The 23,133-nt window shown below is 47.6% G+C and overlaps 1 protein-coding gene across 2 annotated transcripts in view; it reads left to right on the forward strand.

Annotated features, from left to right (window-relative positions):
- Nucleotides 1–3,153: 3,153 nt before the first annotated feature.
- Nucleotides 3,154–23,133, forward strand: part of peak1 (pseudopodium-enriched atypical kinase 1) — an 83,146-nt gene continuing 63,166 nt past the window's right edge. The window contains exon 1 of one of the 2 annotated variants that reach the window (XM_048972426.1): nucleotides 3,154–3,380. The gene's annotated coding sequence lies outside the window, so the exon portion shown is untranslated. Of the gene's footprint in view, nucleotides 3,381–3,859; nucleotides 4,347–23,133 lie in introns of those variants that run through there. The other variant, XM_048972430.1, reaches the window with a different exon arrangement.

The raw sequence follows: 23,133 nt of genomic DNA on the forward strand, positions 1-23,133 counted from the left end.
AAACAGTACTGTGCCCTATTAAACAGGACAGGACACATGTCAAGCTGTTTGGGTAAATTGGCCAGCAGATGGAATGTTTTATAGCTTTTGAAGTGAAGTTTTATTGAAGGGGCATGTATGAAGCCTCCCTCCACGTGGGTGGCACACCTAGCAGGAAACAACTTGTTTAAACGCATTTAAAAAGTCAGTTTACTTATTTATTTATTTGAGAACAGCAGCTACTGTGTAAACTTCGCAGGATCACAATCCTGTAACTTATCAAATACAGTAAAACTTCCTTTTGTAACCTGGAGGATATAGTTTATAGCCAAAAACTTCTCAGCGATGGGGGTGTGCTTCCTGTTTGCTTTGTGATGCCCCTTTCCCATCCCTAGCCGCTCCTTCCTGTCCGCGACAGCACATATGTGCTCCTCATAACCTCCGGGGGAGTTCAGTTGCAGATGCCCCAGATCTGGAATTACGCTGGGCAGCATCCAGTCGTGTCCTCACTCCCTGCACTTTGAACTCCTGGGTCGACACGGCAGTTTGATAATACTCCTTTGTTGTTGTCTCTCTCTCTCTTTTTTCATTTTAATTTATTGAGAGGCATTTGCCAAGTTCTCTTACAGCTGTTCAGTTCAGGTTAACCACAGACAACCTCATCTTTATGGTTTTAAAAAAAAAAAACTCATGTTTGAGGTCAGATCCCAATCAAATGCTTATTATGAAGGAAGCTTAGTGTTCGTGTGACCTAGAGCTGCCCCGGGGGGGGGCTAAAGCCCCCCTAAACCCTTGCTTTTGATGTGTATTCACAGCAAGCAGCTGACTTTTTAATAAAAAATTGCATCTGGATGGGGTTTCGTGAGACAGACATGATCTCGGGGAACGGCCTCCCGCCCCCACACTCCCGCGTTGAATCTGTCCACTTCCTCTCCATCTTTTGAGGTCTTTGGGAGGACGCAGGCTCAGTTTATCAGGGGTCTGAGGCCGAGGTGGCCCTGGCTGCAGGACATACGTTTGGTTGGGGGGCGACCAGCCTACTCAAGCTGTTTTGTATGAGTGTTTTTGGTTCATTGTTCCAGTGTCTGGAATAACTGGGTCAACGTTTGAATGAACATGAGATGTTAAGGCTTATTATAAAAAAAATCTTTTTTTGAAAGGCTGCCTGCCTCAGAGGAGCAATGCGATCCTTTCAGCTCGATTTCTGAAATCAGTTTGTCAGCTGACGCATGCCTAGATGGCATCCATGTGACTTTCATTTGAAGTTTTCCACCGATGGAAGAGAGGGCTGCTTCCATCCACCGTCTCTAGGGGGAGTCATGTGTGGCAAATGCAAACATTTCAGGAATGTCTTCGACGTCACTCGAGCACATCTGTTATTAAGCCACAATGCAGGCGAAATGTTTTAGAAAAACACATCGTCCTCGTCTTTGTGTCACTTTATGCTGTGAGGCTCGTTGTGGCAGCAGCGCTGGGCAGGTCAGGCCAGACCTCTCTTTCCACGGATGCTGGCTCTTGCTCATTCCAGACATTTGTGAGCCAGCTGGGAGATGCAATCCCTCCGGCGTGGCCTGCGTCTGCCCCGAGGCCGCGGCCCAGTGAAATGTATCCAGAACAACTCCTCTGGAAAACATCCAGGTGGATGGATCCCTTATAATACGACTGAAGCACCTCAGCTGACTCTTCTTGATCCCAGGGAACAGTGGCTCAGTTTCAAAGTTCCTCCAGATCTCTGAACTCCTCACCCCTTCATGGAAACCGAGCCTGGGAACACACACTGAACCTGTACGAAACACGATCTGTTGGTGGGTTTCAACACGTCTCGTGACACTTCTCTCTTTTGCTTTTGGAGTTTTCGACCTAAATACACCCACTGGGATCTTCGAGACTCTGATGAACGGTCTCATAAATGGGTTAGTACAGGTTTCAGTACAGTGCCCCAATTTCGGCTGCTACACATCACCCATTTGTCATACCCCACCCTTTTTTTATCCCATAAAAAGAATCCCTCGTTTTCTACAGCACTCCGGTAGCAGGGAACAATTGGTTGCCTGCCATTTTCTAGACACCCATAGACCTCACTCTCCTGAGTACCAGAGATGTTTTTTTCGTACCTGGGTTTTACTATGCTGCAGTAAACCTTCAGCAATTCATGGTGGGAGTTATGTAGATTTGGGCTGGAGATTTGTAGTTTGACTTGAATGCTGGTACTTCCTGCCATTTAAAATATACAAAAATCATGATGAATCACTTCACAACTAAAAATGCACAGCATGTTTCAAATATACATTTCAAGGCTCCCTCTTGTGACAACGTTTAAATACTGCAAGATCTAAAAGCTGGCTGGTTTTAAAGACTCTTTTTCTCCAAAGCATCCTATTATCCGTGCTAGGTGTAAAGTGGGGAGGGGGGGGTGGTTGTATTGCCATTTACGAACGGGGGAAATAATGATGTCGAAGATCTGTGGCAGCTGCTCTTATTAATGAAACAACTGGGCAGGCCGTCCCCTCACCTGAACAAAACAAGGTCCAGCGCACGTTAACGCTGCAATGGTAACAAATATTGTTGTTGGGGGAGGGGGAACTTGGCTGTGATAGTGGGCGGCCGGAGGGGGGTGGTAGGTTTGGCTGTGATAATGGTGTTGTAAAACAATGTATGGAATGTGCAGCAACAGGAGTCTCCGGGGGGTCAGTCTCACTTCCTCCCTTGACTCCGCTAAAAAATCTTAGGAGGGGAATCCCCCCACCCATAAAAGCCCCTTGCGCCTTCCACCACGACAACACACGCCTCTATACTCGCTAACTTTTTTTATGCAAAGGTCAATGAAACAGTGCACTGCGTGTCTTTACCGCTGAACTGATGCTGACATATACTTTATTTTTGACCGTAAAAACTGTACATGTTTTTAGACACGGCGGGACCATTATATAATCCAAATGAGACTCGTTTTAGGATGATAAGGCGCATAAATAAGTTTATCCTGAAGCATATAATAATAATGATAATAATAATGATAATAATAATAATAATAATAATAATAATAATAATAATATAGGTGTAATGTAGGACTACCGAGATACAACCCAAAATTAGTCGGCGTGAATCACCTCTCATGCGCGTTCTCGACGCGAATACGTACACGATGCTGCTCCCCTAGGCGCGCTCACAGGCCGGCCCCACGTATGCGCGCACCACCCCGTGGCTTAAGCCATATCTGCGGCTGTGGCCGTGCAGAGCAGGCTGAGTGAGCCGTGGGTTCCTTGTGATCGCGGTCTTCGCCGATAAAAACACACATATAACATCTCGGACCCTGAGTCAACGGCGTAGGACAAACCCCGGGGCGGGAGGATTATGCCTGTCAGGCCGGAGCGGAGGCTCGGAAGGAACAGTAACGCGTAACGGTAAGAAAGAAAAAGTTTACAAAAAAAATCGTCCAACTGAAAGTGGAAATCGCTCCTGGAAAAGTTTGTGCCAGGACGAAACCCGAGGAGTTTCGCCTGCGTTATTCTCTCCGGAGGGGCATTGTGCGCTTTCCAGTCTCCTTTAACGCAGTTTTTAAAACAGATGTCTACATGTGTCGGGGGGTTGGCGGGGTGGGGGGGGGGGGGCGAGCGGAGAAACGGAAAGTTTATTATTTTGTTGCTGTCGCGTTACGATCGGCGCTTTGCTGTGCACATCTGCGCTATGGGGGGAAAAATCCAACAATGCGGACTGGAGATACATGCGATGTGCAGCGATGATCAGTCCGGCGCTGGGAATGATCCAGGTCCGGAGCGGGGATCATCACCCGGCGCTGTCAAACGCTGACACCGGCCAGCCTGGCTTACTTAACCCCCCTGCCCATGTCATCCCAATTCCGGCGAAATATAGAAAGCTGTGTATGCGAAAGATCGAAATAAAAAACGAGATGTGCGCCTTTACGACGGCGGTCGGCGCCCAATAATGATTAATATTTTCATTGTGAAGAAGAATGACTGTCTTATAGCTGGACAATCATTGAAATGTTTATGGGCGGTATCGTTCAGTCATCGGTGAAATTTAATTGCGGTTGGTTATTTATATGCATCCGATGTGATCGTATTTAAAGTCCGGATCAGTGAGCGTTTATGGACTGGAGTTGTATTCCTCTTATAAATCAGTTGCACGATCTGAATTTCTGAGCACCCTTATAGAATACAAAGCTAGGGGTGTTCACATCCCTGCCTCATGATTTAGGATGCCTGGGGTATCTGATGGCACAGTCCAGGACCATTCCGGTGCTGAGATGGTGTCTTATGGCGCGTGTGACTGTCCCTGCGTCCATCGTTGTCCTACAGGGTCCGAAACTTGGTGGAGTCGCCTGTAGTTAAGCATCGGACCCGGGCACGGTAAGAGATAACAGGCGACAGGGGTAAAAACCAGTGTTTACGGTCCTGACAAAGTATTTGCGATAATGCAAGAATGCCACTTTTTCTTAACACGCCGTAAGGATAAACAATAGGTTTTCCTATGAACTTAATTGCAGTCAGCTTCGCTTATTGAATTCAGATTCATAAAGAAAAGATGAGATGTATTTAAATCTGGATAAAATGACCATGAGGAAATGTTAAAGCGACGCCCAGGCGTGGGTTTACAATTGAAATGGAAACAGTGCATTCTGATTGCAAGTAGTGAATTTCATTGAACTTTTACTGTTAAATCACATTTGAATGTCGTTATTATAAACCCGCCCGTCGAAATTTACGGCTGTATTGATTAAAATGACATTCAGCAGAGGTATATTACAGATATTTAGCGTGTATTTTTATAGTTGTACGTCGTCTGCAGCGTGATCCTCTGATATTGATCAGTGTTGTTAGACGTACTTATTTATTGTGTATAGGCATTTAAACAGACTATAACGAAAAAAAAACATTATCTTTTAAGATAATAATTATAACGGAAGGATCGTATACACATTTCTCCTTTGGTTTAAATACAACTAATATAGCAATGTGAAATATTTTCTCCAGAAACACATCTTAAAACAAGCATGAACACATCGCAGAAATACGATAAATAAGAAATAAATAATGTTTTGAAGAAAATAACAAATGGTGGTCTTTTTTTGCATACAGTGAAATATAGCATATTTTATGAGAACGTTATTTTCGTTTTTGTATATGAATTGATTTCTTATTTAAAAAAAAAAGTTTTTCAGATCTTTAATCAATCCTGACCTTAAATGTAGAAGGGAAAATGTTTTTCCCTTTCACTTTTTCAAGAAGGGTTTCATTTCTGAAGCAGACCTCTAAGCAGATGTTATGTGACACCCCGGTCTCTGACTGCTGACCACGCCTTTGCTTTAAGGTGGGGAACAGGTGTGACCCTCACGGCTGGCAGCGTTTAGATCAGCGAGGCCCAGCAGAGGGCCGGCGAGATAGAGACCCCACAATCTGTCCTGTTCGAAGTTAAGCAAAACTTGTAAGTGTCCAAATTTACAGTTTTGCAGCTGTCAGAGCTGAGTGTGCTTTGCCTGTTCATATCTGTTAGCCCGAGCCATGCTAAATTTCTGGTCGGCGTGGCACCCCCTGCTGTTAGGGTGGGATTCCATCTTCCCACACACACTCCCAGAACCCCAGGCCAACATCAGAGGGATGTTTGAAAGCTATTTCTACTTCTGGAATGTTGATGGTTTTCTTATCAGTCAATAGGAATCGGCGTTAGGAGTGAGATCAATAAGAAGTCGCCCAGTAGCCTAGGATATGTGTAGTACGTCGATTACTTTCTGGAACCTTCTACAAGGTCTGTAGTTGCCCTTCAGGAAAGTAAGCAAGCTTGGGGATGGTTTTTGGGCTCAACAAGTTAAGTTGCTGTGATCGGGAGGTTGCTGGTTCAAATCCCAGGGCTAACAGAGTGGTTTCAGTTTTGGGCCCATGAGTGAAGCCCTTTACTCTAATTTCTCCAGGGACTGATCCTGCGTTATCAAGTATTTACATCACTTTAGATAAAGGCATCTCTCAAATACGAATGTAGCACCGTGACAGTGAACATGTACTTGTAACCACAGTAAATCAAACATTTAGGTCATTTTAGGTTAAAAACTTCTGCTAAAGAATGAAATTGTGCTTTAAGGAGAAGGTGATGGAATCAGTGAGCTCAGAGATTCTGGAGCTTGAATTGATGTCTATCATAGTCTAGTCCCCGGAAAAGCTGCGTATTTGTCTTCACTGACAGAATGGAACTTTTGCTTCCTGTTGGTCTGTGTTCCTGCAGAGCTGGCACTAGGAAGAGAAACCTCAGGATGGCCTGATAGGTAAAGTGTGCTCATTAGGGAGAGTCTTTGAGTAACAGTGGTGGGGGGGGGCAGGTTAGAGTTAAGTCCTCATACTCACTTCTGAATGACAAGACTATGGGTTTCCACCGTACCCTTCACATCACTGCCTGGACCTGAAAGTCCTCTGGAGAAGAGAGTAGGCCGTGACAGGCAGGGCTGCCAGGAAGAAGGCGAAGGAGGCCAAAGCGTAGCTTTCCAGGGCCTGAGCTGCAGGCCAGAGGCAGTGCTGTCAGGTCCATCCCTGACGGACACCAGGCTGAAGCACGCAGGGCCCGAGACCCCTTGATCCCAATCTACAAAGGGACAAGGCCTCTACGAGCCACGAGGATCATCAAGACATTCTTCTTGTCTCATTTTGTTCATTTGGCTGTTAATAATTTGGCCCGTAAATGATGCATTTCTTCCAAGTTCAGAACTTGGTGTCACTCTCGGGTTCTTTGTTATAGTGAGCTGCTGAACAGCCCGAATGAAATAATGTCACTGTTTGCGTAGGCGTCTCGGCTGCGGGATAACAGAAGGCCTCCAGTCACAACCATCCGTACGCGTGCCCACTTCCCACTCAGCTCCTCCCTCGCTGCTACACTCGCCACCTTCCTGCCGAGAGCGCCCCCTCCTGGACTGGCCGAGCACCGATTGCTTTGGCTGCCGTGGCCCAGTCTGAAAAGAGAGGCTGTACCATGCGAGTTATTTATCTTTGGTTTCAGGTCCAAGCCTAAAAATTCCCAGACCGGATAGTGCTGTTGGTCGTTCCTTGCAGGGAGTTTTTCACTCACGGTGTCAGAGGCATTTTTGTGGGGAATTTTAGTGTTTCTCTTGTTTTCTCCACCTTACAAACAATCGCTTCATATCCTCTCTATTTTTAGATATTTACCATATTGGCTGCTTAAAAATACTACTCTTATTTTATAATGTCCGTATTTGGGGAGGTGTCCAGCTGATGAGCTAAGGTTGCTGTCTCGTCATGTGAGGGTTAAGGAATTTGACTGCAGACCAGGGGCTCTGCTGTTGTACCTTTAGTTAAATGACTGCAATTGAGTACCTAGCTTGGGGCAATGGAAAAAAAACATCATTTCAGCCTAACAGTTTTGCAGTTTTTCCCTGTGTGACTGGCTGATGATGAAGGTTATAATAATGATGATGATGATGAGGACTGTGATTAGTTTGCTTCAGCCTAGAAGGTTCCAGGGATTTATAGTGTGTGTCACTATAATGATGTTATATAATGTAACAATGAGGTCATATACTGACTCATCCTAAGAATCTCGTCTCTTTTTTGACCCTTTATATGACCAGACTTTTTTTTATGATGCTATTAGCGTTGGACCCCACATCCTTTTGGGGCTCCAGCTTCATCTTCTCCACCTTCCGATCATGGACGGAGTCCTAACCCACAAAGCCACGTACCGCCCAAGTAGCGCCCCAAGTGGTGAAATGGTAGTATAGGTGGCATGACTGTCACATGCATCTGCTTGACGCGTCATTCCCACTCTAAGAGACCACTGGTGAGAAAACCAGTGAAGTTTGGTCTGACCCACAGCTAATCCCTTCTTTGTTGTTTTAGATGTTGAGGAAAATGAAGGCCTGGGGCATTTTCCAGGGTTATCAGATGATGTTACTCTGTCGAGGCAGATAATTCGCCTCCTAGATTCGGTGACGAGTCAGATGAACTGTGACACTCTACTGGTGCTTAATCACCTATGTGATCCTTTACCCTCTCAGTTCTTTCCCCAGTAACATAATAGGTTCTCTTAAATCTGTGTGCAGATTACCACCATCAAGTCTCTTCATCATGACGCATGAGATCTTGCAGATATAAGGTCGGAATGGAGGTCATATCTTTTAATATGAACGGCGCAGTGATTTATCCTTCGTAAACTTAAAGTATTAAGGTATTAAAATCTCACCTGGTCACATCAGCAAGTGATTAATAAAAACAAACTGACAAAGTATCGGTTTTCTGTTCCATGGACAGTGTGTGTTGAAGGGAAAATGAGGAAAGCCTGGGGGGTTGAGCTCTGCTCCCTGAAGGGTGGGCTGTTTGCTTGGTGTCATAATCCTGTTTGTCACAAGCCTTCCTGTCAGCTGTCAAATCGGCCACGAGGCAAGTGTCCATGTCCAGTGGATCACAGCTGAGCTCTGTTTGGGCACGTCACTGCCCCTCAGGTGGAAATCCGCCACCGCCCCGAACAAATAATGTCATCTTAATTAACATTTAAAAGATGCTTTTATCCCCAGCGACATAACTTTTCGAGAGAGCAGGATCAGACGATCCCTCGAGCAGCTGGGGGTTAAGGGTCTCGCTCGGACGGCCAATGCTAAAATGACTCTTACTAATAATGGAATGTAAACCAGCAACCTTCTGGTCGCAAGTCCAGTGTCCTGAACTGCTGGGCCAAACATCACCCCCTTTGCAGGGTGGCCCCTTCGGGGGTGAGTCACCCAAGCCAGCGAGTTTGAATTTGGTGTATTGAGGAGGGAATGAGGTTCTCTTCGCTTTTCCATGACCAGTTATCCCAGGAAGCCCAGGATCCGACGTAGGAGGAACGGTGGGTGGGATAACAGCCGGACTTGATCCATTCCACTGGAAAAAACGGATGAGCTTTGGAGTAAACGGAGCTCGCAGGTTCCTGAATGGGGCTTAACGAGCCTTTCAGTAACGAACCCACTTCTTGGCAACGTCATCATCAACACGTCTGCTGCACGTCGATTAAAATCCCGCCGCTAAAATCCCTGTTCTCATCCAAATAGGAATGCAAGTCTTTTTATCCTTAAAAGCATGCGTACGTATGCGCTTAATTGGATTGTTTTTCTTTTTTGTATTATTTTTTAAATTTCCCTTAAGCTGTCAGTGCTATAATATACAGGCCAAGGTACTGCGGGAAGCACCAGATATGTGAACTTTAAAAACCCACACAGGTAATGATTTGCAGGAGCACAATCATAATCTTGCCCCAATTCATGGATTTCAAAGAGGGGTATTTTCTCCTGTATTCATCTGCCTGCTTGCCAGTCCCGGGGGATGGCAGTGATTATAATTGAGTTATTACTGCTCCTGTCTCTGTGCTGAATAGATTCCTGTGTCTTCGAAATGAACCCCCCCCCCCCCCCCCGCCCTGCACTCCTGCAAGGCCCCAGCTCACTGTATCATGATATTTTTCTGAAACTAGCTGATAAACATGCAACTACAAGCAGCACTGTTTGGAAGTAGGAACTTAATCCAAGGTCTGTTCTTCCTAACAAAAGCCTCTGCAGTCTTTCCTACAAAAAGACCAAGCGACCTTAAACGGAGTATTGAAATTTTCTACTTCTTTCCGTGTGAGATTTTTAACAGTTATTTGTCATGCTGCGTTATTTTAACGATGATTCTTGATTTTATTATTCCCAGGCTGCCAGTTATGTAAGAACATCCATAAAACTCATAGTTTGCTTCGCACACCCTTGGTATTCTGTCCTTTGATTCAGTAAATTTGTCACAGTAAGATTGTCACGTTATGAACGGTCCAGACGGACCAGAGATGGAGCTGCTACTGAAATGACCGTGGGCAGCCTTTTCTGAGCTGGGATCAGCGAGGCGGCTCTCGTCCTCCTGAACGATCGATGGGCCGCATGGCCCAGAATCTGCCACATCGTCACTTGTCCTAAATATCATCAGAACGGGATTAAATGCGAAGAGGAAGTTACTGGGTTTTCAGGACCGTGAGGGAGAGGGCAGTATGAGTGTGTCTGTGACACACGTAAGTTAAATATTGCTCAATGACTGGGGTTAAATAATAACAAGCCAAATAGATATATGATGTATTTTAGCTTGTATTTTGTTTGTACGACACACCCAATAAGCCAATGATCTGATTAAATCACCTCCATCAGCTCGGAGAAAAGGGGTGGGAAACCATGGAGAAACCAATGAACCATGTCCTCCATCTTTAATGTGGGTTTCTTCAGTATCTGAGGATGTTCTTGATTGTAATTATGAGCATTTTATCTACACCTTGAGGAATTACTGTTTCTTTAATGCCACGCGTCAATTTCTGGGATTTTGGGCTTCTGTGAAAGAACAACAGGACAGATTCAGTCTGTCTGGCTCTGCTCTTTATCCAGCTTTGCTCTGGGGGTCACGGGCTTGTTGAATGCGGCGTGCACCCACCGCGCAGCGGACATGCGGCGACCCGGGCCGCATGACTTACCCGGGCCGACGTGGAGGAACTGAATGGGCCTTCCTCCGCTCCCCCATCTGCAGCGGCTTCCACGCGTCGTCGATATGATTGCTTTAGCAGGTATAAGACGTTCCCGTTCCAGGAAACATACCAGGATGTAAAAAAATAATAAATCACCGTTTTCGGGCTCAGGATACAAGTCATCACCTCGGAGGATTTCTTGGCTTTTTAACGTTGCTGGAGAATGTTGCTACTGCAGCACGAAAGTAAAGAGTCAGGTGAACTGCTCTTTGTTGCTTTCATGAAACGGCTTGCAAATTTTTATCAACAATAACCAGCTAGTAACAATAACCAGCTAGTAACAATAACCAGCTAGTGAAATCTACCACCGTGAGAGTTTTCTTTGTCAGCCTTTTAAGCTTTTAGGACAGCCCCCCCTTTGTGACTAATGTTGTACATGTTGCTCCAGCCTGAGGCTGGACACAACCACACCTGTCATATATATCGGAGACTGTGTCCCGGGGGGGCGTCTGGGGGGAGGGGCTTCAGCAGCATGAGTGGCCGGTTCAGAGGAGAAGTGTTGCTTGCTGAATCTCATACAGAATTGCAGATATCATTTTCTTTTAGGGCACAAAGGAACCCAAGACTTCTTCTTCTAAGGTACTTGATCAGGTAAAGGTTCTTGGAACAGGTTCTGCACCATTCTTCTCTTTCTTTATGTAGGAGACCATAACCCCCCACCCCAGCCAACCCCCCTGCAGCCACAGGGTGGGGTGGCCAGTATTGCCGCATTGGTCTGGCTTCACACAAGGTCTTTATTCCCTCTTCCTCGGCTCCTACTCCCGTCTCTACAGCTCAGCGCCACTCTCTTGGACGACGAGGGTCAGTCCCTCCTGCCTGGACACTCCAGTCTTATGGGTATAAAGTTTGTTTTTTTTCCCCCATGGTGCAGAATTTCAAAAGATTTAATCATTTTTTGTTCTTTTTCAGGTTCAAAGTAATTTTGGGCTAATTATTTAAAAATGTCTTTGAACCGCTGATGGTGTTTTTATCGTTCCAGCTGCAATTCCGAGCCGCTCCACTAAAACCATTAGCTATTTAAAGGTGCCTTTGTACAGGCTCAGCTCGGCCGGTCCAGTTTACTTTCACTTATCGTTCCCTTGTGTGACGCTGGCCCCTCGTTGGTCCCAGAACTAGGTCGCAGAGATTCCTGCAGCCTCTGGAAGAACGTCAGGTTCTCCTGCTCTCGCTCCCTCCCACTTCTCATTCAGTAATGTTTCCAACAGAAATCACACATTTCTAGAGCATTAGGTTAAACGTGTGCATGTGTGCTATTTTGTGGCTACATTTTGTGTGTATTAGTGTTTTATTTGAGTAACTTGTGTGTAAAATGCATGTTTTTCTGCTCGACCACCACCTGCCCCCCCCCCCCCCCCATCCCACCTACTGCCATACTGCCATAGTCACAGTAGATCAATAAGGAGAAGCGGGAAGAGCAGCCTTGCTAGGAAGGACACCCTGAGGCATTTGTTCCCGACTAGGGACAGAGAAGCTTTAGAAATATCTAGTCATGAGATCATAGTTACCTACGGGCCTCAAAACCTATGTGGGGAAATTACTCATTTCATTATCAAAAAAAACAGCTCCTCAAAACAGCCTCTCTACCATAACATAACCTAGCCTAGCCTACTGTAACCTAGCCTAACCTACCATAACATAGCCTACCCTAGCTTAACCTAACTTAGCCTACGCTGACATAGCCTACCGTAGTGTAACCTAGCCTAGCCTGTGCTAACATAGCCTACCCCAGTCTACTATAACATAGCCTACCCTAGTCTAACCTAGCCTAGGCATTTGTTGCAAACGCAGGCATTTAAAAATCTACAATATTACTCTCTAGTAAATGACTAGGCATAGGCCTAGTCAATGAAATTAATTCTTTACATTTGTATAAAGCACTACGCTAATTAAAATGCACGCTTTCATGGTACAAGACACATGGGAAGTGGGAAGATGCAGCTGCCTGTCTGGTCTGGCTACGCCAACTCGCACTTAACGTGCTTCCGATGCTTTGCAGAAGTGCTGTCCGTAAACAAAGTGCATAGCGGGGATATTTTGTGTTTGTCGGCATTTACATAAGTCACATAGAGGTTTGCCTGTACTGAGAAAAGCGATTGCACTGGGTAATGTCAGCATTGGCCGCGATAAGGGACGAGACGACAATACAGCTGTAGACGGGGTGATTTGAAGCTGCTTGGCTGACGGCACAGATGCAGAACTCGCCCTGCTTGACCCTGAGTCGTAGCCGTACACACACTCATTATCAGGCAGGTGGATGACACACCACGGTAATTATAACACAGGCTCACTGTCACCCGTCTTGTTACGACAAAAACAAAAACGCGGAGGGGGGGTCGGGCGCAGCTAAATGCAGCCCCCCCCCCCCACGAGGTGCAGACGGGATTCTGTCCTAGTATGCTCATGACACCGTGGTCTGGGAATGGAGTGATGTTAGCATCGTAGTAGCATCATATTTAGAAGCATAGCTGTAAAGGGGATATGGCGGGGGGGGGGCACGGGGCGAGGGGGGGGGGGTAGTGGTTTGGCATTCAGCCATGGTTGGCATGGAGACAGCGACGGGCTGCCTAGCGTGACATTGATATCCGTGCTTAGCGACCGCGGAAGTGGAAATTCAGGACCAGTCACTATTGTGTGTCATCTATGATACCCCCCATGATGAACGACAGAGACAGTAAACAGGGTAAGGAATGGGGGGTAGGTCCCTCGGCCCTTCCTCACAGCCTGCATGCTCTTCCGTACCAACCGGAATCTGGCGACGTTCTCTGGAATACTTTGTGGAGGCTGATCCACTGGCCCTGTTAAATATTGCATCGGATAACGATGTATCTGCGGAACCTTCCGGAGCTTCAATGTCATGTAGCCGGAGAGGCTCGGATCCTTTGTTCACATACTAGATATTTGCCATCAACAGACCCCCCCCATCTCACTGGACTGACATGCTGCATCAAAGCTTCACCCAAGATACTCCACAGACACCTGTATCCATGAAACGGAGATTTTTCTCAAACTGGCTCCGTAAATGAAACTGAGAGAGTGATTCTGGGTCTTTTTTTGAGAACAACAGAGCGGGATTTACTTCCTCGCAGACGGTGCTGTCTTTGCTCAGCTTAAGCTCAGTTGATATCCACGAGGCATCGCCGTGACAGAGCGTTTCTTTACGCCGCTGTCATTGTCACCCATAACCAGGCCTTGAAAGAGGGAATCAAAACCCACGGCAGAGGTGCATCATTGGCCTGCAGCCCCAGCGATGGTTCTTCGCCTGTTTCCACAGATCACATGAGCTTCACGTAAACGATCCCACACAGGCTCACCTTTCCAGTTGAAAAGGCCCCTCCTCCTGCTGCCCACCACAGACCCCCATCCCGAGGTCTATATGTCGTTCCCCCCTCCCTCCCTGCCCAGTCAGGGGTCTCCCCTTCATGGTCAGCTTTTATGTCACCTGGAATTTTGCTCTTTTTTTCTGACGGAAATCTTACATAAAGCATTGTCTGAAAACGACAGGCAGTTCAAGTCCAAGAATAAAGAATCAAAAGCTTATACATAAAAATGGGGGGGGGGTTAATAATGCTCCTGTATTCCGAAATATTTTTAACCAAGCGGTTGCTGTCGCGGGTTGTGGGCCAAAGTCTTGCCCCCTGTTTTGTGCCTTGAGTTTGCGCACCTTCCGGCGTTTTCTACAGTTGCTCTGGCTTTCTCCTTAGAGACCTTCTCCACCTGAGGATGTCGCATTCGGCCGTGCTGCTTTGCCAGAGCGAAAGCAGCACTCGTATCCAAACGGGGGCCCACGATTGGCTGTCAACAGCTGAGTGTCACGACCGCAAAACAAATTCTGTCATTACAAGTTCTGCCCTCACACAAACAAGCAATCAGACCAGCAAAATAGAAAAGCCATAACTAATGAATACGACGATCCACGGCTAATTATCGCCACCGAGGAGTTTTTGTTTTCGATAATTATAGCTGTCTTTTTTTTCATCCAGTAGTGCTGTTCGTGCTGTACAGTCGCTTCGGGTTTGAATCACTGGGTGACACTGATGACACAGACACTTCAATGTGACCAGCAGGTGCGTCGTGTTGCGGGTTAAAATCACAGGAATCGCAGGCTGGCTTTACAGTCTCAAAAACGTGCCTGTGGATTCGGCACGAAAATAACAGTCTTTAACTAAGAGCTGCCGTGTTCAGCTCAGCGTGAAGCAGAAAGCTTGTTAAAATCACTATTACATTATCAGGTGGTGTAGAAAGACACATCCTGAGGGTAGGTGTCTGTAGTGTCTCCCAGTCCCGTGTCAGACATCCCAAAGATACCTAGACTCAACAGCACGATTAGCTTCTAATGTGTCCACATCTTGTTTTGGTGCCAGAAGATTTTTGAACCTTGAACATCCCAGTACAGTTGCTTAGCTATTATATGCATACTTAAGGTCTATACATACGTATGTTATTCTATGCAAACTTTTGGTTCGCTTAGCTTAGTCATTACTTCAGTCAAGTGCCAATGTTCAGGCAGACTGAGAACCTACAGAGCTCCAGCACCAGGGCTGAGAACATCTGATATAGGAGAGATGCAGCACAGTTCAGAAGATCCTGTGCCGTGACAGTGATTCTGTTTTGCTTTGAAGGCACCACACTGTTCCTGGCTGCCGTCTTAAATCGTCTCCCATTTCCATTTCAGTCAGAGCTGCCTCTCAGAACTCGATGAGCTGGCATTTCCATCTGAAGAGAGTTCAGTTACTTTCTGTGTCTTAATTACATTTGGACTGCTCAGTTAATTAAGTCAAAGCTTATACAGAGAGGCATTTTCATACAAGCAGAACAGACACGTGGCGGATGTACTGTAATCTTCAAAACAGCTTTAAAAGAACATCAATGGATTATTTTGAACTTGCATTTCTTTTCAGTCATCTTTGCCACACCTAAGATCCAGAACATGCTGCTAAAACGGGGTATTATTTTTTTGTGACATTGCCAATAAATAAGGCTGATGTGTAAATTGTGGTGAAATGTACGACCGTATGTCCGTATTTTCGGATGGGTTTGGCTGAAAGGGAGCGATGGGATTGTTATCTGGGTCTGGAACCTCCCCTAACCCCACCGCCCCCTTTGGGCCGTGCCACGATGTCCTGTGAAGTAGAAACAGGTTCCATGCCGGGTGAGAAACAGCTGGAGAATCTGGGCACCATTTGGATACCTATTCACACCTTCCTCTGTCCTGGAGGTCGTGACCCTTAACCCCCCTCCCACAGAGCAGCATGTCTGTCAGCAACACTACAACATATTTTTTGGGGGTGGGGGTCTGCATACCACTGAGGTTTAGGCAGCGCGAACGTCCAAAGGTTTCCACGGTCTTCCACCAACCCCATGAGAGGATGTTGCTATGGTGACGCGGCCTGCCTACGCTTCCGAGAGCCCTTCACCCGGGGGTGGGGGCGGGGCTATTTTTCATTAAACATAAGCAGAATAAACAGTGACATCCTGACCAGCATGAGCCGCAGTTTGCAAGCAGAAACATTTGTAAAATATCTGTCCCCATTCACTCCCACCATCGGGGAATGACAAATGAGCCACCCCCCTCATTAACTCATTAACTCAGTACCCTAATGATAGTGAGGACAATAGGCATCTTCTTTTATGGAAACGGATTTGGGAAAAAAATATTTTTATTGGATTACGTTTGAGTCACTTGGCAGGACTTATTAACATGGTGGTGCCTCTGAGTCTGACAGTTTATCCATAACTTCCTGCTGCTTCCCTGCACTTCAGCTTTATTCCCTGTTATTTAACATTTAGATGACATTTACCGGATGTACGTAGGGACTCGACCTGTTCTGGGGCTGCAACCTTCTCATTAATCTTTTCTAGTCCAGGTCTCTCTGTTTCCCTAACTAGCTTGGTGTGTTTTGGTAGAAAAAGCTGCAGGTTTGCACTCTGTCACTTGTAAAGGTCACCTGAAGGTCATACAAGGGTTTGCATAAAATCAGACAGGTGTCCATTCAGGATTCGCCAGGGACTGTGGGAGCCTCATAGGATGGAGTTCACACTACCCTTACCAAAGCTCATGGGGGTCTCCAGAACTCCCCCCTCCCCACCATGACCTGATATTATCCGATTACTCGTCTCGGGAAGTACGTCCTGAATGTTTACGGAATGGTCCCTCGCAGGAAACTCGAGGATCAGTCACCCTCTGGTTAGAGGAGATTGCTTTTTCAGCAACGGGGTCCCAAAGCACAGCGATAATCACAGTGTTCTCACGGCTGCAAGATTAAGTACGTGACTTCAGCCTGCTGGTGTCCTCCTGACCGCATTTTTCACACCTGGCAGGACGACACGTTCTCAGTCGGATGACAGATGCGGTGAGGCGAAACGTTGTCATTCGTGCTGGGCTGGCAGACACCTGGAAGACAGTTACTTTCAGGTCTGTGAAAGATTGAGTGTGTTCCCTGGTATGTTCATTGGGGATTTGGGGAAGAGCAGCGAAGGGGTCAGTTTCCGGAGACCAAACTTTGTCAATATTTTGCTGTCCAGGCACCACATGCGCAACCAGGGTCCGAGTCCCTGTTGATGCCTGGAGTTGGATCCCTGAGTGCCGGTCAGGCTCTCTGGGGCGTCCTAAGAACACAGTTGATCATCTCTGTGTCATGAAAGCATCCTGTTCAGATTTAAATCAGCAGATGGCACTTTTGCATGTGTTTGGACAAACTGCAATCTAATAAATGCAAAATGATATCACCCCTAGCAATGTCCCATTGGAGAACAGTTTCAAAATATTTTTGGCTCACTTTCTCACCCTCTGTCCCTCCCTGAGACATCTCCCCAACTGAGCTCAGGATCAAAAACTGGGTGGTGTAGGCACATTTTGCAAATTCCAGTGCAGAAGGACCTGCACCTGAAGATGTAGATGGAACTGCATCTAAGGAGGACCATCTTCATCCACCCCTGGAAAATCAGAAATACTCCCCTGCAGTTCATCTCACACACACAGAGTCCACGTTTTCATCTTTATGGTGACTCTGTTAATTTCTGTGGGATTAACTATAATCCCAAATATGACAATCTTAACCCCCTACCCAGCCCTAACTTTCACCATAAGTAACCAAATAATTTTCTTATTGCAGTCACAGATTTTTATAAAATTGAGGTTATCCTTGTGAGGACTGAAAAACATTTACCCACAAGGTAAAAAGTTACAGGTTTTTAATCATATTGTGGAGAAAATCTGGTCCCCAAAATGTAATAATCACAAAAACGAAACATACACACACACGCACGCACACACAGACACACACATGCACATACACACACTGTAAATGGCTCATTAAGAGGAAGGAATGACTGGGCAGGGAAAACTGGGCTCCTTCCCTATGGAGGACCCGTCGAAATGGCCTGTGTTTGTTTGTTTTATCCTGCTAACCGTCTATTTTCCTGGGTCTCTGAGTTTCCCACGAGAGGGGAACGGTGAATGGCGATATCCTGCTGCTGGGATGGTTTGGACTGGGTGACACCGATTCTTGCAGAACTGCCCCCCACATCCTCGAATGGCACAGCTAGTCAGCCAGGCATTTCTTTTGGCCCCACAGTGTGGGTCAGGTGGTGCAGGAGGGGTGAGGCACAGTGAGGAGGGGGGGCTGGGGGCTGGAAAGCTACACCCCTGCAACCTACACATTTGATGTTTTTTTCCTGGCCCCTCAAAAACACCCCTCCTCCCCAAACCGCAGAGCTCAATAAATATTCATGTGGGAATAGGGCTTAAAAATCCTTTCCTATTCAGCAACTGGTCCTCTAAAGAAGGGAGTAAAAACCATCTGTCCTGCGGCCTGGTCCGCTATCACCTCACTCCGAGCCCCCACCCAAGCACCATCCCTGGCACCCGCCGCCTGCTCCGCTATCACCTCACTCCGAGCCCCCACCCAAGCACCATCCCTGGCACCCGCCGCCTGCTCCACTATCACCTCACTCCGAGCCCCCACCCAAGCACCATCCCTGGCACCCGCCGCCTGCTCCGCTGTCACCTCACTCCGAGCCCCCACCCAAGCACCATCCCTGGCAGCCGCCGCCTGCTCCGCTATCACCTCACTCCGAGCCCCCACCCAAGCACCATCCCTGGCACCCGCCGCCTGCTCCGCTGTCACCTCACTCCGAGCCCCCACCCAAGCACCATCCCTGGCAGCCGCCGCCTGCTCCGCTGGCCACACCTCACTGTGTCGCCCCTGCAGCCTGGCCTCCTGACCCCCCTTTACTCTCAGATGGGCATTTAATGAACCATAATGAATTTGACATGACCTATCTTTCCCCCATTTCCCCCCAGTATTTTATTGAATTCTGCTTATTGCCACGCTTTAAAAAACGGTCACCCTGGAAAGGGGGGTCCTCCTGTGTTGTAGAGCGTGATACACTGCAGCCCTGATCTGATTTGTGTGCGGTTTGACACACCCCTCATAAACCTGCTGTAAGCACACTGGCTGTGTCCGTTTGATGCAGTCACTGGCCTGACTCCTAAATCAGAGCTGCCTGCTATCCATAGTCATCATTGTTGTTGGGTCTCATGTGATTCTGTACTCTGAGAATGCATGGTTGCTGTACACGGGGAATGTCCCTTGTTGCGAATGGTGCCCGCACAGTGACCCCCCCCCCCCCCAGGCAAAACTGGTTTACTTTGACATACCAATGAGAAGATGTCACCAAAGTCAGTGGCCGCCACTGGGACATGCCGTATGTGACTTTAGCTCACTGACACCCCTCCCCCCCGCCCGGGAGGGAGACGGACAGTCGGACGGAGGGACAGTACATCACATCACCTCACTGCGTGCTTGTGACTTGAGATCTGGGGACCGGTTTGTCTCAGGGTCTGAATTCCTTTATACTGAACAAGTGAGGTTAGTTGGGGATTCACATGAGAACTTTCTTCGCCTTGGAAACAGAAGTGCTTTAAAAACGGATTAAACTAACTGCCAGCCAGTTTGTCATTTTTCTCTCTCTCTCACTCTCACCCTCCTTTCCAGGCCTCAGGATGAGTTTTGTGCCAAGTGAGTGCTGGAATCTTGAGTATGTAATGAAGTGTGATTGATTAACGTCTAAAATAGAGGAAAGGCAATATTGTAGATCACTGACCTGTCTTGTGTCTGGCTGCATTGGGTCTGTTCAGACTTTGAACTGACCCTACCATTGTCATTTGATGATGTTGCCAATGGGAACAATGGGAGAGATTATTTTGTTATTGTGCGAATGATAGTTTGTTATGGAGTCTGCTGTTGAATTTAACTGATGTCAGTCATCAAGGAATGTAAACTGTGGTACGGCAGTATTGACCAGCACTCAAAGAAGCCCTTCGTTTGGATTTGGCTGTGACCCTCTCCACTTGAAGGTCAGGTGTCGCCCTGTGGATGTACTGACAAACCAGGATCAGTGAAGTCTAGGCTAATATAATGGCCTTGATCACTCGCCCAAGCGCTCGACCTGCTACAGCAGCTAATATCACTCTCCTGGAACTCCCCAGGCCAGCAAAAGGCCTAGAGGCCTGCCTGACATCCCTCCAGCTGAGGTCCCCAGGTCAGCAAAAAGCCTAGAGGCCTGCCTGACATCACTCCAGCTGAGGTCCCCAGGTCAGCAAAAGGCCTAGAGGCCTGCCTGACATCACTCCAGCTGAGGTCCCCAGGTCAGCAAAAGACCTAGAGGCCTGCCTGACATCCCTCCAGCTGAGGTCCCCAGGTCAGCAAAAAGCCTAGAGGCCTGCCTGACATCACTCCACCTGAGGTCCCCAGGTCAGCAAAAGGCCTAGAAGCCTGCCTGACATCCCTCCAGCTGAGATCCCCAGGTCAGCAAAAAGCCTAGAGGCCTGCCTGACATCACTCCAGCTGAGGTCCCTAGGCCAGCAAAAGACCTAGAGGCCTGCCTGACATCAGTCCAGTTGAGGTCCCCAGGCCAGAAAAAGGCCTATAGAGGCCTGCCTGACATCACTCCAGCTGAGGTCCCCAGGTCAGCAAAAGACCTAGAGGCCTGCCTGACATCCCTCCAGCTGAGGTCCCCAGGCCAGCAAAAGGCCTATAGAGGCCTGCCCGACATCAGTCTAGTTGAGGTCCACAGGCCAGCAAAAGGCCTAGAGGCCTGCCTGACATCACTCCAGCTGAGGTCCCCAGGTCAGCAAAAGGCCTGGAGGCCTGCCTGACATCACCGCAGCTGAGGTACCGGCTGCTCGACTGGGGGTGAGATTCTATAAAAAGCCGGTGTCGTGTTTCCCGTCAAAGCCCTGCATGGAGAGCTGCCCGCCACGGTCACACGCTGCAGGGGCTGAAGTATTAGCCTAGGATGGCGCCGGGGGGCCAGGTCTGGTGATGGCAGCCACAGTCGGTGGGGAAGGGAGGAGGGGGGTGGGTGTAAGCACAGTGACCGAGCCCTTCAGTTCGCATTCAGTGTGGAAGGTCGAGCATTTCTGCAAAGGATCGTCACTGTAGTTTCTGTTCCGGCCGGTGAGTGGAGCAGACTGAGTGGGCAGGTTGCTGCAGTTATCCTGGCTGTGTTTACATTAAGATATGGGAGGAATGTGCGTCCGCGTGGGAAGGGGTCACCCAGACCCCGAAACACGATACGACCCCAGTCCCAGCCCCCCTCCCATGCTGTGCTCTGCTCTTCTACTCCTCAGCTCTAGTGGGCCTATTATCTTCTAGAACATTCTCAGGCGCTGTGTAACCCTGTGATACGGTGCTCCTGTCTCAGGATGTCTTCATGCTCCCATCTGCTGGCGCCCTGCACATGTGGTGACTATTCCTGATTGCCATTGGTCGCTAACCTGTCTAGGGAATCCCCCCCCCCCCCCCCCCCCGAACAATGACAGCACCCTTTGAAGTGGGATGAAGGTCTGTCTGCACCTGAGAATTAATCCCGGTTTGTGCTCAGTGTTCCCACATATCTATGTTCAGTTTGATTTTCCTTACTCACCCATCAGGGCATAGTCTTTTAAAATATATATTTAATATTAATAATAGAATATATACCATGCTAATACTATATATGCTTATTTTGAACCTGCTGGTCAGTGTGTGGCACGCACCGTAGTACAGTGATCCCCCGCCTATCGCGGAAGTTACGTTCCAGACCCATCAGCGATAGGTGAAAATCTGCAATATAGATAGACCATATAAATAAACATTTTTTTATATATAGTTTAAGCCTTAAAATACCCCTCCCACATGCTTTAAATACATGTAAACATATTAAAACATACTTTGTAAATGCATATGATACGTGGATGTCGGGCTAAGGATGTGAGTAATATAATAACCCTAATAGTATGTAATGCATATGTATATACATACACACAGCAGAGAGAACTGTAATGTGTCGGGAAAACATTCGCAATATAGCGGCAGATCACTGCCAGCAGATTCTTCTCCAGGAAAAAAGCAAACCACAGTAATGTACATGTACAGAAGGAATGAGGAGCAGGGGGGACGTATTAACGGGAACTGTGTGAACTGTCTCCTGACAGGGAACGGAGGTCCCACCAGTGCTGACCACTGCTGAGTCCAGTGCAAAGGTCTTCAGGCGATTTTAACAAATCAGACTCTTGTCTTTGCTGCTGGAGTTACGTCAGCGGGGCTGGGCGGGGAACATTGTGGTCGTATCACGATTAGCGAGGGAATGTGAAATATGGAAAGTTTCTGCTGCCTTGTGTCATGGCACCTCCTGAACCCCAAACCTGAGAGAACATCACCTGCAAACCAAATCCTTTCTTTAATATTCAACACAAAGACTATTTTTTTATGCAGTTTATTATTTGAAAGTCAAGAATGTTACATTTGGTTTTAAATATTTAAAAATGCCTGGATTTTTTCCCCAAGTACAGGGTCCAGAGACTGGAAATGTATAGGTTTTTTTTTTTAAATTTGGATTTCAAGATCTTTAAAAAATGAATGTGAGGAAGGGGGCGATAGGCTGGATTTCACAGAGCAGCTAATGGCACCGTCCTGCAGGCCTGATTAAATGCCGTTCTCGCCTGATCCTTTTCCTTCCCATCCTGCATCACCTCTAACAACACAACCCTGTGGTCGCCAGCGAGCGCGACACAGGCAGTGAGTTCACCACGAGCGGTTAGGGGAGCCTGCCTGCCATAGCACCCCCTGCAGAAATATGTTCCCCATCCCACCTGCATTTTTCAGTGACTGGCGCAGGACGAGGCGATGGCGCTTCCCCAGGCAAGGGGAAGACGGGCTGCATCCATCATTTTCTCATTGTCGGTCTGATGCGGACCTGATACCATGGCGATGGTTTCCAGGGCGCCAAGGATCAAAGTGAGGCTCTGTGAACTGGAGTGTTTTAATGAGCAATAAGCGTACAGAATGTTAAACACAGAGTGGGGGAAGGGGGGGGCATCCACCACTTTATTATTTCAATAGGTTTAATCCTAGAATGTGGGCCCATCGTGCACATTATATTGTATCCTAGTCCCAGAAGGTGACATGGAAGGATCCTAAGGAAATGTTTGGACAGCAGGTGGGGAGGCGCGTCTCTGGGTGTGCCGGCTGCTCCACGTGCCCCATTTCCTGCCCCACCCATCTAGACGCCATGCCATCCACTGCTATCCCCAAGGAGCTCCTAGCCCCCACACCCCCCCCCCCCCCCCCCCCCGTCCCC

This window comes from Brienomyrus brachyistius, chromosome 13 (assembly GCF_023856365.1).
Source record: "Brienomyrus brachyistius isolate T26 chromosome 13, BBRACH_0.4, whole genome shotgun sequence".
NCBI lineage: Eukaryota > Metazoa > Chordata > Actinopteri > Osteoglossiformes > Mormyridae > Brienomyrus > Brienomyrus brachyistius.